This window comes from Lycorma delicatula, chromosome 1 (assembly GCF_047948215.1).
Source record: "Lycorma delicatula isolate Av1 chromosome 1, ASM4794821v1, whole genome shotgun sequence".
Classification (NCBI taxonomy): Eukaryota; Metazoa; Arthropoda; class Insecta; order Hemiptera; family Fulgoridae; genus Lycorma; species Lycorma delicatula.
In genome coordinates this window covers 274,594,696-274,610,947 of record NC_134455.1, presented here as the reverse complement: position 1 = coordinate 274,610,947, position 16,252 = coordinate 274,594,696, and the positions used below count along the sequence as shown (strand labels likewise).

Here is a 16,252-nt window from a genome sequence, read left to right as displayed (position 1 = left end):
ACATTTATTTGTATTGATAATGCAAATTAGATGGTTTTTACCTCAAATGCTTATAATTTTACAGCTCATAACAAGTTGTAATGTTACGTCCTTGCTTTCATTTTATTATAGTATTCCTCAGACAGATGAAGGAATTTTATTTAGGTTTTAAGAAGAATAGTAGGCTTTACTACTTGGTGGATAGCTCAGCCAGTACTTGGATTTTTTCTACAACTTGAACAGGCCCATAGGCAGAGTTGTTCTACAATGAGTTACAGATAGAGCCAGGAAATCGGGAAGAGAATATCACAGGAAGAGACGTCAAGGACAAGAAAAGGGAAAATAGAATTTTTCTTTAACCTGTAGTGGCTTTTTTATAATGTGTAATTCTGCAGAATTGAACTCTGTGAAAGAATGAAAGATACAGCAATGATTTGATTAATTTAGTCATATTTTGTGGAACATACTCATTTAAATTGCTATTGCGAACATGGTTAACAATATTGATATTAATGTTCTTAGCAGATTTTAATTTGATTTGCATTCTAATACTTTTGTTATATTTATTATTATATTATTGTTAATTACAGATATATTAAAAGCAAGTAATTAATTGTGAAAAAAAGCAATGTATGTTGTCAATAGTTCTTAGGTTAAAGTGCAATAAAATTATTTTAAAAAATTGTCTGATCGTTTAGTAGCAGAATTTGAGAGTAAGCAAAGGATTGTAGTTCTTAATCTATGATTAATTTAAATATTTTAATTGCTTCAGTATTTTTTATTTTTTTAAAGTGTGATTTCTTGAATTATAAAAGAAGAAATTCAGTACAATTTCATTAAGCCATTAAAAAATGCATAAATATCCTTATCTGAAATTTACTTTGTATTTTTCAAAGTCTGGTTTACAACAGTGTGTAACTTGAAATCGAATATATATGTGTAATTTATGAGGTAAATGTAACTAAATTGTAAAGTTCTTTTTGGTCAGTTTACTCATTAAAGGCTGATCATTAATAACCCTTATCAGATAAGGTTGCTGGTTGGTTATAGTTCACATGAATAAATACATAAAATGAAATTTATTTATGTTAAATTTACATTTTTTTCACTTTTTTTATTTTTGTTACATTTTCAGACACTAAAATAATAAAATTTCTAAGTGAATTTGCAAACAAGATCATATTATTAAGAAAGTATTGATTGTGTTATCATTTTATGACATTTATCAAGTATCCAGCTAAAATATTAAACCTTTTTCTCTTGCTAACATTTTAAAAATTAGTATTTTTTTATATTTTGAAATCTTTAATGTGTTTTAAATTCATTCTTATGAACCAAAATGATTTTATTATTTTTATAGTGAAACACCTGAATATATCTATATTCTGGTACTAAATATAGGTAAGTGATACCAGTAACATATCCATGTGTACTATAATTTTTAATATTGAATTCCAAATTATACTGTTCTTCCTAATAAGTAAATTATTTCTTCATCAGTGTAGTAGTATTCACTATTAACTTTCTAGATAACCAACAAATATAACCTGCTGTTATATATAAAATCACTTTTTACATTATGTTGACATAAATAAATGCTATGGTCAATATGCTGATTTTAATTTTATTAAATTCTTCTTGGCTGGTAAAACAATCATAAATAATAGTTTTAAAAGTGACATTAATAATGTTGAATTGATCCTACTTTATATTCACAAACAGGTGTATTCTCCAAAAAAAAATTATATATATTTTATAATTTTGGAAATGACATACTATAACAGCAAATATAGTTAAAAGTTTTTAGTTTTTATTAAGTTTGTTGAATTCATTGGTTGAACAACGTATCTTTTGATTGACTAGAACAGTAAAATTTTCTAGGATGGCGACCAATTTTTATGTTGTTTAGAAACCAGTTTTTGGTATTCATTGAAAGCCAAATTTTTATTGAAAAATCATATTGGTATATATCGCCAGTTTATCATATTGTTTAGTTTTGATATTTTAAAAATAACTTTATTATGGTATAACCCAACTAATTTAAATTGATCCTTTGTCTTTAACAGTAGTAAAACTGAACAAAAAACATGTTTTTGATAATAGTTGAAATAGAATTTCTCATTGCTGAAGAAATATACCTACTTTATTGACATATTTCCTGCTAATTCCTTTAACACACTTATTTTCCTTGATTCTGACTAAGTTGTAAAAAAATATAAGGATCTTCTCAATTTTGATAATTGCATCACAAAATTTGAATTTTGATAGTATTTTTAATATTATTATTAATTGGATAAGATCATAATTTTACTACATTTATAATGCCTGATTAAGTTAAAAAAAAAATCACAGCATAATATAATACTCAATATAAGCAAACCTTGTAACTCATCAACCTTAAAATCAGAATCTGGTAATCTACTCCTGAATCTATATAGATCTGTTATAAATAAAATATTAATAAACAAAAACAAAGAATGGCCATAATGATATCTTTTGCCAATAAATGTTTACTTAACAAATATATTTATCTTTAAGCAAGAGCTAGATAAACATATTTTAGTGTTAGTAATAGTTGTAAAATTACTCAAAAAAAAATCAGTACTGTAAATGCTAATAAACTGTAGGAACATTGGGGAAAGAAAAACAATAATCTCATAGTAGCAGAAATTAAACTCTAATTTAAATTAAACATGTGCTAATAGACTTTTAATTGTGAATGTAATTGATTGAGAACTGATAAAAATATAAATATTCAAAAGTAAATTAATTATTGATGAATGTATTGTATATATACTCTTTTCAACCTACAGTTGAATTTTAAGGTAGCAAAGGTCACTGCCAAAAAAATATAACCGACTGCTTCAGTAGAGATCAATCATTGAAATATATACTCTTGGGATTAAATAAGATCACTACACCCATATCTCTTTGGATCTATATTATCTTTTAATATTTAGTATATATGAGCTTATTTTATTTTTATTTTTAGTTTGCTGTAGCTACTCTATTGTTTGTGTTTACTAAAGAAAGATTTATTGTGAGGCTACAGCTGGACAAATGTGTCATAATGTGAGTTGTCAGTGTTACATAATGTAGAAAAGTAGTTCACTGAGGTCAGATAGTAAGTAACTAATGGCTAGTAGCAACTGAAATTACTAAACAGGACAGAAGATTATCCTCAAGGTCATGCTGCTATGGAGAAATGGATCAGGACCCATTCATTTTTTGATGAATTATATGGTTACAGGTATAGGTAGATTAAGAAGAGAATAGATGTTTCACTCAAGGATAGGAATTATTGCCACATTTTCACTTGTTTATAATGAAATACCTGATGTCAACATTAGGCGACATGCATTCTAGTGAATTATTTTCTGTTATTGAATACTGATGCATAATGTGTGCTTAATTGAAAGTAGCTAATCATAAACCTGCATAAGTCATTTGTACATTACATGTGCATAAGTAAAAGCTTCCCAAGATAATTTGTTATGCAAAAGTTAATTGGTGTGCTTCCAGTAGATTGCCCAAACAATCTAGTTATTAGTGTTTTATCTTGTAACTTTGTGACTATCATTGAGAATTTTTTCGATTTTTCAAGCAGTCACTATTTTCATTTAACTTAATTTAAACATTATTTTTTTGTTTTTTATTCTTTCTCTCAAAAAAGTATGATGAAGTAATATTTTTATCCTACAGAAAAACATAGCTGCTCCTTTGTATTCCAAAATTAATTCAGTGCTTATGGAATCTTGCAGGAGCTGAATAGTGAAAGACAACATCTTGTCTGTTTCATTAGAATAGTCAAAAGCTCGTTTTTAATAAAGTACTTTAGTTCATCACATTCAGCAATATGTTTATTTTTTCTTAGAGGGAAATTTTTTTCTAAAAATTGCCCTCTTAAGAAAAGAAATTTTTTTTCTAAAAATTGCCCTTATCCTGTCAAACACTCAATCTGTTGGAACAATTCATTGGTACTGTAATAACTTACAAATATTACTCTGTTTATGTGATACAATATTGTCTGTATTAATTATACTATTGACTGTTGAAAAACTGATAAAGAATAAGAAAACAAGGCAAATTTCAGAATGAATTCCTTCCTATGATGATGAGAAATTAATTTAAATAATTTGATTTCTGATTATAGGTTTCAGTCAATTTATTAATTTCTGAAGTATTGTACAAAATTAAAAGCAAAACTATACATATTTGTATTATAAGAAATATTTCATGTTTGACATAACCTCAGTGTACTTAACCTACTTTCAAAGTGTTTAACAAGCTTGGGTGATATATGTAAACTGCTAAACTTTAACTTAGAATAATTTTTAAAAGTGAAAGTAATTGTTACATGATAAAAATTTTATTATTTTTATCTATCCTGAAATTTATTTTTCAGTGATGCAGTGATTCTATAAAATAAAATTTAAAAAAATTGAAATAAACAACTTATAAAATCTACTCTGTTTGTACTGATTTGTTGTATAACTACTTGATATTAAAAAAAATTTATTACTTTAATTTTAAATTATACACTATTTTAAAAATTAACTTACCTTCTTACCTGTACTGATTTTTTTCTTTTTTACTGTGATAGAAAGAATTAATCGAATACAATAATAATTCTTCAGTTCATTCATTCTACATTCTTACAGTAATAGTTATTTTTCCCAAAAATTGACTTCAAAAAGTCAAGGAGGCTGCAGCAGCATAACAGTGTTTTTGGCCAAAAGTTCATGAACAACCAGTGAAGTGTGAGCAGGTACATTATCTCATGGTGCAATTGCCATGAATTGTTTCTCCACAGATCCAGGCATTTTCTTTGCAAACAGTAAGAACTTCCTGATAGTAATCTTTACTGACTCTTTGATAATGATTTGGCAATTGTCCATAATCATTTTCTTCACCTTTTCGACATTGTCATTAGTTGTGCTGGAACATTCAGGCACAACACATCTTAAATGTCTTGAACCTTTTGGAAACATTTGTACCACTTGTAAATGCTTGTTTTATTCATAGAAGAATCACCAGAAGCAACATTCAACATTTCCAATGTGGTGCTTCACTTTTTTTCATTCTTAAAGCAAAATTTAATACAAATTCTTTGTTCCATTTTTTCCATAAGTTAAAAATCTCCAACCCTACCAAAACACGTGTAACATTTCAAAAGCCAATAATAAACTAAACATCCACTGTGGCTACCAATGTAAACATATGTTAGGGAGAACTGTATCAACACAATAGTTGGACTTGTACAGCCTGGGAAATAAAAAATTTAGTGTATTTTTTTATCACACCCTAATTATTTAATTTAGCTACAACCTCAAAAGAATTGTTATTTATACAATTACATCATCCCCATTGTATCACCTTTTATTAAACTGTTCATTTTCTTACGCAGTTGATCAAAAAGACATTCCAGTTGTTTAATTTTTACAAATAAATTTTCTTTACTTAAATGTCTATTTCTTTAATGGCTGACTGCTTGAAATTTGGTAGTCCAAAAACATTAAAATTTGACTAGGAAAATAAAATATTTTATATTAATAATTACTAATTATTATTTTATAATTAAACTCGCCAATTTTTTGGTGAGTTTCACAAGAGTGGAAAGTTGTGTTAGATTGAAATGTATTCAGAAAAGTCTTTTTTGTAGTTTTTTCTTGAAATTTTTGAAGAAAAGTGTAATAAAATAGACTCAAAAAATTTTCAGTAATAAAATGAAACTAAACATAGCCAATTAAAAGTAACTTGTAAGATTAAGACTGAACACCATTTTAGTGTTACCAGACAAGTTAAATAAAGCCCATTCTTTAGTAAATATACAGTGAGCAGATTATTAAATTATGAGCTTCTGTTTTGATACAGAAGTTATCAAAATTATGGTTAATAATAATCACTTGTTTAAATTGTTTATAAAATATTGCATGGTCAAGGCTTAAATCTGTAATAACGAGATAAATTTAATAGAGAACAAAGTCCTGCAAAACAGTACAGGATGTCCACACATATGTACTTACACATCATGAGAGGAAAATGGTATTGTATATATTAGAAAATGAGAACTCACTATATCCATTAAAAATGTTGAGAAAAACACAAAAAACCTGTGCCTTAGTTGCTAGGAAAAATACATACATAATTTTTTTTTTAATTTTTCAGGAAAATATCAGTGAAACAGAGCTATATTATTGTAAAATATTTATGCCTTGTTTAAAAAATAAATGCTAAAAACTACCATTGGACAAGGGCATTACAGAACTCAACTTGGATGTTAGGGGTCTTGGAAAAAACTAGTAAACTTAATTTTTATCATTCTTAATTCCATTTTATTTTATATGACATTCGTATTTATGAGTCTAATAAGGAGTATACAAAAATTGCATTATCTAAATCCACAAAAAAAGATTTTGTGTATAAAAATACTCATATATTTAACATAAAAATAAAATAAAATGAAAGGTATGAAAATCAAGTAATGAAAAATTATTGTATAAAAATAAAGAGAGTTTTTAATAAAATATTAGAATCAAAATTATTTAAGAATAAATTTATCAATAAAAAATTAAGCAATTTTAAAATAGTATTAAATCATCATACATCTTTGTTGTCATTTATTTCATCGCATTCATCTTCTTCATTGTTATTATCCACAGAATTATTACTATTATCATTGGCATTTACATCTATTAACTTTTTATGAAATAGCAACTAGCCATGTTCTTTCCAATCTTCAACATAATATTCAGCTATAGAAGGAAATTAGATTTTTTATTTTCACTGGTTTCAGAAGTTTTCCTTTCACTATTATTTCAGGTTTTATCAAACCAATATTTTTTTATTTTCTTACCTTCCTAACATCTGACATGAAATTAGGCTGCCTCAAACACGAATTGAACCACCAGGAAGATGTTTTTTTTAGTAAGAACAAAATGTTTGCAAGGATGGAATTTAAAATGCCATGAGACTGGCCTTTTCATTACGTCGGGACACTCTTTTTTAAAGTCATATACAGGGCAATCTTCATCAAGTCTAATTACTGTGAAGTATTTAATAATATAATATTAATATACTTTTTGAAGTAACAATTGTTCTTTGAACTTTCTTTTCAGTCAGGACAAAATTCTGATACGAAGCATGGTCCTACCGTTGGTAAAATGTGATTTTTTTTAATTTACAGAGGAAATTCTTTATGAAACCATAAACATAGTGTATATTTTTTTACTCAATAAATCACTACTTAAATATTGTCTACTAACATTTTTGTTGCAATTGTAATGACTTTTAGTTAACTGAATTGATATATAATGAATTCTTTTACAGCTATTTTTTGTCTTCATACATAGCACTTCTAGTTTTTCAAAGTTGAGAGTTCTAAGTTCGAGTCCTTGTAAAGGCAGTTACTTTTATATGGATCTGAATGCTAGACTGTGGATACCAGTATTCTTTGGTGGTGGGGTTTTAATTAACCACGAGTCTCAGGAGTGGTCGACCTGAGTATTCCAGACATGTTTACCAGTACATTTACACTTATACTGCAGCCACGTCAGGACTTACAAGCTGGTAGTGGTAACTGCATTTGTCTATATTCACAATCAGACCCAGCAGTAGCAGGAAAACTGGTTGGAGAAAGCAAACGTATAACTTATAATATCCCCTCCTCTTTTCTCAGGAACATTGTCAACTGTTTTTAAACTACCTGCATATTAACTGCAGCCTATTAATTCCAAAATTTTGATAAAAAATTCTCTGCAAACCTTTTTATTGAAATAATATCTTGCTTTTTACAAGAAACATAATAAAATTTTGGCACCTCTTCATTAAATATTCCTTTATGTGATATATGTGCGACTTTGGAGTCGCACATCTCACATATTTTTAAATAATTAATTTTGACCTTTTCTATCTGTACCTTTTACAAATATTCATGCTACCTTTTGACATCTTGCATTGAAACTTTGTTACACTCAAAACCTGGTCTGCTGTGTTGACAATTTAATTTAGTTTGTAAAGATAAAGGTAGATATCTGCAACAGAAGAAAAACACACAGATTACTAATAACTGTTACGATGATAATTTATAATTAGGCCTAAAATAACTAAATAAAAAGATATTTATTTAATATAAAAAAATAATTACTTGCAACAGTCAAGACACAAATAATATGCAACCAAAATATGAAAACAATATGATTTAATTAATATTTTGCTATGCATATCCTAGCCACTAATAAATGCTTTAAAATAAATTGTTAAACTGCTTAATTTGATTGGAATTGTTATTAATTTGCTTGTATCTTTTAACTAGTCGTGGCCCGCGACTTCGTCCGCGTGGGATTTATTCACTCGTTACAAATAGTACTTCATTGTAAAATTGATTCGAAAAATTAACGACTATATGATACATAGCTGAAACCCGCGACTTCGTCCGCGTCGGAATCACTTAATTTATTGAATATAGCTGCCCGGTCCCGCTTCGCACGGTTGGTATACCCATTTAAAAAAATAAGATATTTGTTGCAGTCGTTCAGAGTTTTGGGCCACTTGTTCAGCCGTTTCTGCGGTAAAATACACCCTTTGGCCGTTTTCTAAGTGGACGGCTAACTGCAAGACTGTAGGATGTCGCTCGTGAATGGGAAATTCTAAAATTCGCCAAACAGCTTCGGATGTACTTGCGTACCGGCCTAATATATAGTTTTCCACTTCATCGTTTGGGTTTTTGTCGCTAAAAGTAGCATGGTCAGATCCTTTATTGATATAATTACAAATGTATTTGATGGCTTGAACTGAGTGGCAGTACTCGATATTTATGTGCGCGTTAAACATCCTACACAATAATGGAGAATAAGGGACAATCCACCTGTTATCTATATAGATAGTACTTCCTCTGATATTTAGCGTAGCGCTCTGGCCTCCATTTTCGGCGTCACGACGACGATAAACTGGATATCCGTCCTCTCCGGTTTGGGTATCGTTGACGAAACGTCGAGGGTACTTTTTTGTGCAGATACCGTTTTTCATACATGGTGCTGTTAAGATATGCTCTCCACATGGACCGTGCACCGTATTTTTAGTCACAATATCGGGTCGTTTTGTTGGTTGGGCAGTTCCGCAACTATGACACTATCAATATCGTTTGGCTGGATTTTTCTTTCTAGTCAAAACAGCAAATGACAGTGAGTTAAACCCCGCTTCTGCCACTCCACACTTGCCATGTAACATTTCACTTTGCCGAATATTTCATCTTTTGTGAATAATTTTATGAATTTTTTCATCTTTAAATGAAATACCCTTGAAATTATTTTTATTGCCCTAGCCTGTAAACTATTTCTAGAAAATTGAGATCTTAATCTTTTGGGCATTTTGAAATGATAAAAAAAACAAATAATACATCAACTAATACTAAATTATTTGCTTACATGTTGAACAGGAATTAGCCTGTATATGAAACGGTGATTAAAAAATTCAAAATATTTTCAAGGAAAAATATTCGATATCGCATACAACCGCTACGTAGGAAGCCGACCGCGCGCATGAGCCGCGCGGCACTTTATTTTGTGACATTGACTCCCCTCCCGCACCACAGTGACGCTTAGGTCACATGCTGCTGCCTAGCTAGCCGAGCGGGGTGTGGGCATGGCGAGGGAGCGGTGGTGGGGACGCGAGCGTCAAGAGACACGACATTGACGACGGACAGTTGCTAGTTACTGAATTACAAAGATAGAAAAATTAAAATATGTTGCTTAAATAACGCGGTAAAAAGTAGCCTATGTTCATCAGGGATAATGTCGGCTTCTAATGGAAAAAGAATTTTTCTAATCGGTCCAGTAGTTTCGGACCCTATTCAATACAAACAAATCTTTCCTCTTTATTATATTAGTGTAGATAATTTAATTTGCTTCCTTATGTTTTTTTTTGGCTTGATCATTTGATGGTTTGATACAGTTCTCTAACATTCCCTATCTAGTGCCAGTCATTTCATTTTGGTATATCCCCGACATCCTATATCCCTAACAATTTTAAATTTGTTTTAAATATTCCAAACGTTGCCTGCCTGTACAATTTTCCCCTTCTACTTGGCCGTTCAATATCAAAGCAACTATTCCAAGATGCCTTTAATATGTAGCCTATAAGTCATGTCTCTTAGCTATATTTTTCCAAATACTTATTTCTTCATCAATTTGCCACAACACTTCATTTGTCATTTTATCCACCTATCTGATTTTTAACATTCTATAGCAGCACATTTCAAAAACTTCTAATTTTTTCTTCTCGGGTACTCCGATCATCGAAGTTTCACTTCCATATAAAGCTCCAAACATATACTTTCAAAAATGTTTTCCTGATGTTTAAATTGATTTTTGATGTAAACAAATTATATTTCTGACTGAAGGATCGTTTCGCCTGTGCTATTCGGCATTTTATATCGCTCCTGCTTCATCCATAAATTACTTAAATTAATTTATTACATAAATTACTTTTCCAGTAATTCCCAAATAACAAAATTCTACCGCCATAATTTTTTCTCTTCCTATTTTTATATTCAGTGGTCCATCTACGTTATTTCTACTACATTTCATTTCTTTCATTTTGTTCTTGTTTATTTTCTTGCAGTAGTTCTTGTGTTCATGCTAATCATTGTTTCCTCTAAATTCTTTTTACTCTCAGCTAGAGTTGTTATATCATCAGCAAATCGTAGCATCTTATATATACCATATTTACACCTTGCACACTTACTCCAGATCTAAATTGTTCTTTAACATCATTAACTACTAGTTCTATGTAAAGATTAAAAAGTAATGGGGATAGGGAACATCCTTGCTAGACTCCCTTTTTTCATTACGGCTTCCTTTTTATATTCTTCGATTATTACTGTTGCAGTTTGGTTCCTGTAAATGTTAGTGATTGTTCTTCTATTTCTATATTTGAAACCTAGATTTCTTAAAATGTTGAACATTTTATTCCAGTCTATATTATCAAATGCCTTTTCTAAATCTATAAATGCCGAGCATGTTGGTTTGTTTTTCTTTAATCTTACTTCTTCTATTAATCTGAGCGCTAAAATTTCTTCCCTTGTCCCAATACTTTTCCTGAAAACAAATTGGTCTTCTAACTCTTCTTCCAATCTCCTCTCAATTCTTCTGTACAGAATTCTAGTTAAAATTTTTGATATGCGAGTAGTTTAGCCAATTGTTGTATATTCTTCACATTTACCTGTTCCTGCTTTCTTTGGTATCATGACTAACACTATTTTTGAAGTCTGATGGAAGTCATTCTCCTATTCTTCTTCTATATTTTCTACCTTATTTTTTACTCACATCTCTTGCGATGTCCTCCTGAAAAATCTTTTTTATCACCTCCTCTTCCTTAAGCTTCTCTAAATTCCACAATTCATTCTACACCTTTTCTTCAGGTTTTTAAACACCAATCTACATTTCATTATCACTAAATTATGGTCACTATCAATGTCTGATCCAGGATAGGCTTTGCAGTCGAGTAGTGATTTCTAAATCTTTGTTTAACTATGATATAATCTAACTGATACCTTGCAGTATCACCTGGTGTTTTCCATGAGTATATTCTTCTATTATGATTTTTAAACTGGGTGTTGATAATTACTAAATTATATTTTATGCAAAACTCAATAAGTCGGTCCCCTCTTTCATTCCTTTTGCCCAGCCCCTGTTCACCCACAATATTTCCTTCCTTGCCTATTCCGATGCTTGCATTCCAATCTCCAACTGTTATTAAATTTTCATCTCCTTTTATGTGTTCAATTGCTTCGTCAATTTCTATGTATACACACTCTACCTCATCATCATTAACATGAGCACTTGTAAGAATATAGATGTTGAGAATAGTTTCCTTATTTCATAATTTCTTTAATACATTCACTGAAATAAGTAAATGGAAAAGACAAATCTGAAAATTTTAAGCTCATACCTGCTATGTTTCACTACATTTTTTACCCAGTTTTGTGGCAAAGAAAGCTTCTTTCGTCTTTTTCTGATGGGTATTTTCTTAATCTGTTTACAGTGTACTTAATATCTCTTGTAAATCATATCATACAGTAACAAAACAGTATTAATGATAAGAAACATGTGCACAAAATATTCTTAACTTTGCCATCAAATTCATCAGTTTAAGGAGATTATGTACAATTACAAGTGTGCGTGTGTGCATGCATTTGTGAAACAGCTGATGCTATTGGCTTTTTACAGTAAAGCAAACTGCAAAAAAAAATTTATTTTTGCTCTGTAGGTCATAGGATAGCTTATTATCTTAAATAAGAATTTTTTATTTTTGTAAAATAAATAAATATTTAATAGTATATATATTGGACATAGTGGATTTTATTGCAGTACAAATTAATTGAACATAATGCATTATGCTACAGTCTCCTTGTGGAACATAGTGGTTTCTGGAAACAAATGTGATTTTTAAATGTTATTGCAAAACATTTAGAGAGGGTTTATGAAAAAATAATTTCACTGTTGTGTTGAGCATACAAAATACTATCAAAATAGATGTCAACTAATTTTCTTCAAAACATGGTCATAGTGAGTTTTGAAACTCTATGACTCAAATGTAAATTATAAGTGTAAAGAATAAGAATATTAAAGAGTTCAAGAGAAGAGGAAAGTGTGTGTATAAAAAAGTTAAGACAAAGCATGTTTGAGAGCATTTGGATATCATATGATAATTGAACATTCCATCAAAGGTTCCAGAAAATTTGCCACAGCATCTGTTCATATTTAAGATTCAGGTGAATAATATATTACTGGTGAGCAGACACAAACTTACTAGTAGAATGAAGAGTTTATGAAGCTTAGGCTTTTTAGTTTTAAATACTCTAGCTTTACTGTATTTTGAACTAAACTTGATTCCATCTTTGTGGGACATCTATTCCTTTTTTAATTTATGATACTAAAAATGAGTTAGTTTGTGTTTAATTTTCCTAGATTGTATAAAAAGAAAATACTTGTGAGCTTATTAATGTACTGTAACATTAAAAAAAAATAATAGCTTCTATGTTATTGGAAGTCATCCATATATTTTTTTAAACTTTCCTTTATGACATTGATCACTATAAAAAATTGGTTTCTTTGTCATTTCAGGCAATGTTGATCAATAACACTTTAGATACTATTAGCTACTATCGCTGTTTGAATAAAGGAAATTATGATCGCCTGAATGTGAATCTGTAAAATTGCATTATAAATGTACCTTATAAAACAGAGAAATAGACACATCAATAAAACATGTTGTCTAGCCATTCTGTGATAAAATAAAAATGTTACATTAACTAACACACACCTAGCTGTAGCTAGTTATATAATTTTGATGTTTTGTATGTTACTACTTCGTAGAATGTTAGTAACCTGTGTATGTATATTTCTGATGCTTAAGTGAGCTACAGGCTGTTTATTCCACTTTTGTACTTTATAGTAGTTTCAGTGCTTATGTACAATTAATATTTTGATAAATACATATAATATTTTTCTAAAGAATAATAGGAAAGTTATACTTTTTTTAAAGTGTGAATATGTGCTCTATCCTTTTATAATTGTTGAGAACTACCACTAGCAGAATGAGTGTCTCTTAAATAGTATTTCTGATTTAAAATGTCAGTAGCTAATTATAGTAGTATATTCAATTTTTTTTTTCTAGATCCTTATTCCTTTGTGTTAGTTATATACAACAGTTAAGTTTTCATGATAAGTTATATGAAAATATTTTTGTTGTTAAGATTAACTTGTGAAGTATTTGTAAATAATTTGTATCATTCATTTTACGTACAGTGCCTGATGTTCTGAACATTAGCTATTAAATGTGATTATTAAATAGCTTGTGGCAATTAGTGTGTACCAAAAATGAGTACTTTGTTACGATGGAGTTCTATTTTCTGTTTTATTGGATTTGAGGGGTGGTATAGGTTTTTTAAACTGAGAATGTAGCTGTCATGTTGAGTGTGAAAACATTTATTATGGAAAATACTCAAATTTAATTATTTTTAAGCATACATTTAATATCAAATAATAATTATTAAGAGAGAATTGTAATTACATTCTTTATAATTATTATCATTACTATTCCCATATTATGATTTTGCTCAATTGTAATTAATGTTTTAATCAGAAATGACGTATTTATAATTAATTTATTATATATTGTACAGAAAATTTGAGTGATAAGAAGAAATTTTTAAATGCTGTGTATTAGAGTAATCAAAATGTTCAATTACCTCTTAATTATGCTGCACTTCATTGTTGTATATTATTATTCTAGGTCTATCATTCCTTTATTTCTTTTTATCTCTGTATGTTTTCTGAACATTGACGTATTTATAGAAAGATTTATACAATTTTGTATATATTATAGATTCAAATGTAAAAAAAAAGAAGGAATGTAAAAGATATATTTCAATAACTTAAATTGTACTGTGCACAATACAATTACAAGTTTTTGTGATACTTCCTATTATTTACAAAAAAATTTGATAACTGAAAAATGTGTACGTATAGTAATTATTATTTTTTTTGCAGTGTGCATGTTGTAAAAGCTTATGTAATATATTTTAGCATGCTTTTGTAGACTAAAATGCATTTTGTATTTTATAATACTAAAATAATTTAATTTTGTAATATGAACTTATTTATATAGTATGCAGAAACTTTCTTGAAATTTTGGTGTATTACTTGTAAAAAAATTAATAGCCTTCCAGTTGTTTCTATGTATTCTTTTATTTTCTTCTTTGCAAATAAAGCTAATTATTTGCAATTTTTTATTATTATTTTTATTAATTTTCATATTTTATATTAATGCCATTTCTAGCATAGATATGTTAAAAGGAAAACAAAAAAGAATTGTTATTAAATTTATTAAAGAGTAGGACTCTAAAAAAAAAGCAGTATTTTTAGAAAGTTTTACTGTTTTGCTTAGAAGAAATACAGGCCAATGTTTACAGTATGGAACAACTCATAATTTTGGTGATCATCTGCTGGATTTTAGCTTCCACCGCTTATAAGGATTTCTTTAAGAAAATAAAAACATGAAACTAAAAACTTCATTTTAATTTATTCTATTTATAAAAAAAAAATCCTAAATAGAAAATACTCAAAGTTTGACAAAAAAAAACCCATAACTTACACTAATTAAAGAGCATAATCAGTAGATCCAGGGATACCTCGTATAAATATTAAAAGCAAAACTTAAAAGAAATAATAATTTATTAAAAAAATTGCTAATATTTTTGAAATGCTACAAAAAGGGTATTTTTATGTAGTCATAAAATAGAAAAAATAAAAATAAATAGCGTTTTAGACAGTTTGACTCACAAATTTTATCTCAAGGAGACAGAAATAGAAAAAATTTGAATTGTATATTCAAATTTTTACTGTGGTGAAGCTATTATTATTGTTATAATGATTAACATGTGAAGTTATTTGTAAACAATTAGTAACATTTTATTTACAGTGCCTGATGTTTAACCTTTAAACAAATGTCTGGAACTTTTACCCTTTATAGAAATATCTCATAGAGTAATCAAAATTTTTAGACAAATGATTAAATAGTTGAATGAAATTTTTAGAAGCATGATTAAATGTACAGTATGCAAAATTTATTATAACATGATATTTTCCTTTTTACAATGAAAACATGTAAACCTATTTTTCAACATAATTCTTGAGATTTAGAGATGAGCTTGATCCCCTTGTTATAAAGAACATTGTCACATCTTGCTGTAAGTAGACAGTTTGGTAAAGTTCATTTCATCCTTAGTCTGTATATGTATACCACTCAAAAAATTCCTTTAATTTCAGAAAAACATGAAATTCAAATACTTCAAACTTCTTGGGTTTGATCAAAACATAGGAGTGATGATGCTATTTTGGAGACTTCTGTTTAGTCTTAGGTTCTAATGAGACATCTGCCTTGCTTCTTGACATGTGATCCCATAATACATCCTCTTCTGTAAAGTAACTTCTTGGGAAATACCTTAAGCAAACTTTATTGAAATAGTACTTATGAAACTAAGGTGAATTAGCAAAATTATAAATTTGATAAGCTGTACATCAATAATATTTTGTTATTCAGAAGGTCTCAATCTCTTATTAGTTCTCCAAAAACAAAATGTTTAAATTATAGTAAAAATGTATTCTTCTTTGACTAATATTAACAATATTTTTAGAGATGGTTAAAAGTAAAACAGCATCTTTAACACACATTATAAAAGTTATTTTTAAGCTGACTTCTAGTTCTATGA

At 28.6% G+C, this 16,252-nt stretch overlaps 1 protein-coding gene across 15 annotated transcripts in view; it reads left to right on the top strand.

Annotated features, from left to right (window-relative positions):
* Positions 1-16,252, top strand: part of Gug (arginine-glutamic acid dipeptide repeats grunge) — a 220,262-nt gene that overhangs the window by 198,383 nt on the left and 5,627 nt on the right. Inside the window, exon 24 of one of the 15 annotated variants that reach the window (XM_075378190.1) lies at positions 6,148-6,370. The exons of 12 other annotated variants lie outside the window; for them this stretch is intronic. The gene's annotated coding sequence lies outside the window, so the exon portion shown is untranslated. Of the gene's footprint in view, positions 1-111; positions 4,447-6,147; positions 6,371-16,252 lie in introns of those variants that run through there. 2 more of the 15 variants (XM_075378168.1, XM_075378160.1) reach the window with 2 other exon arrangements.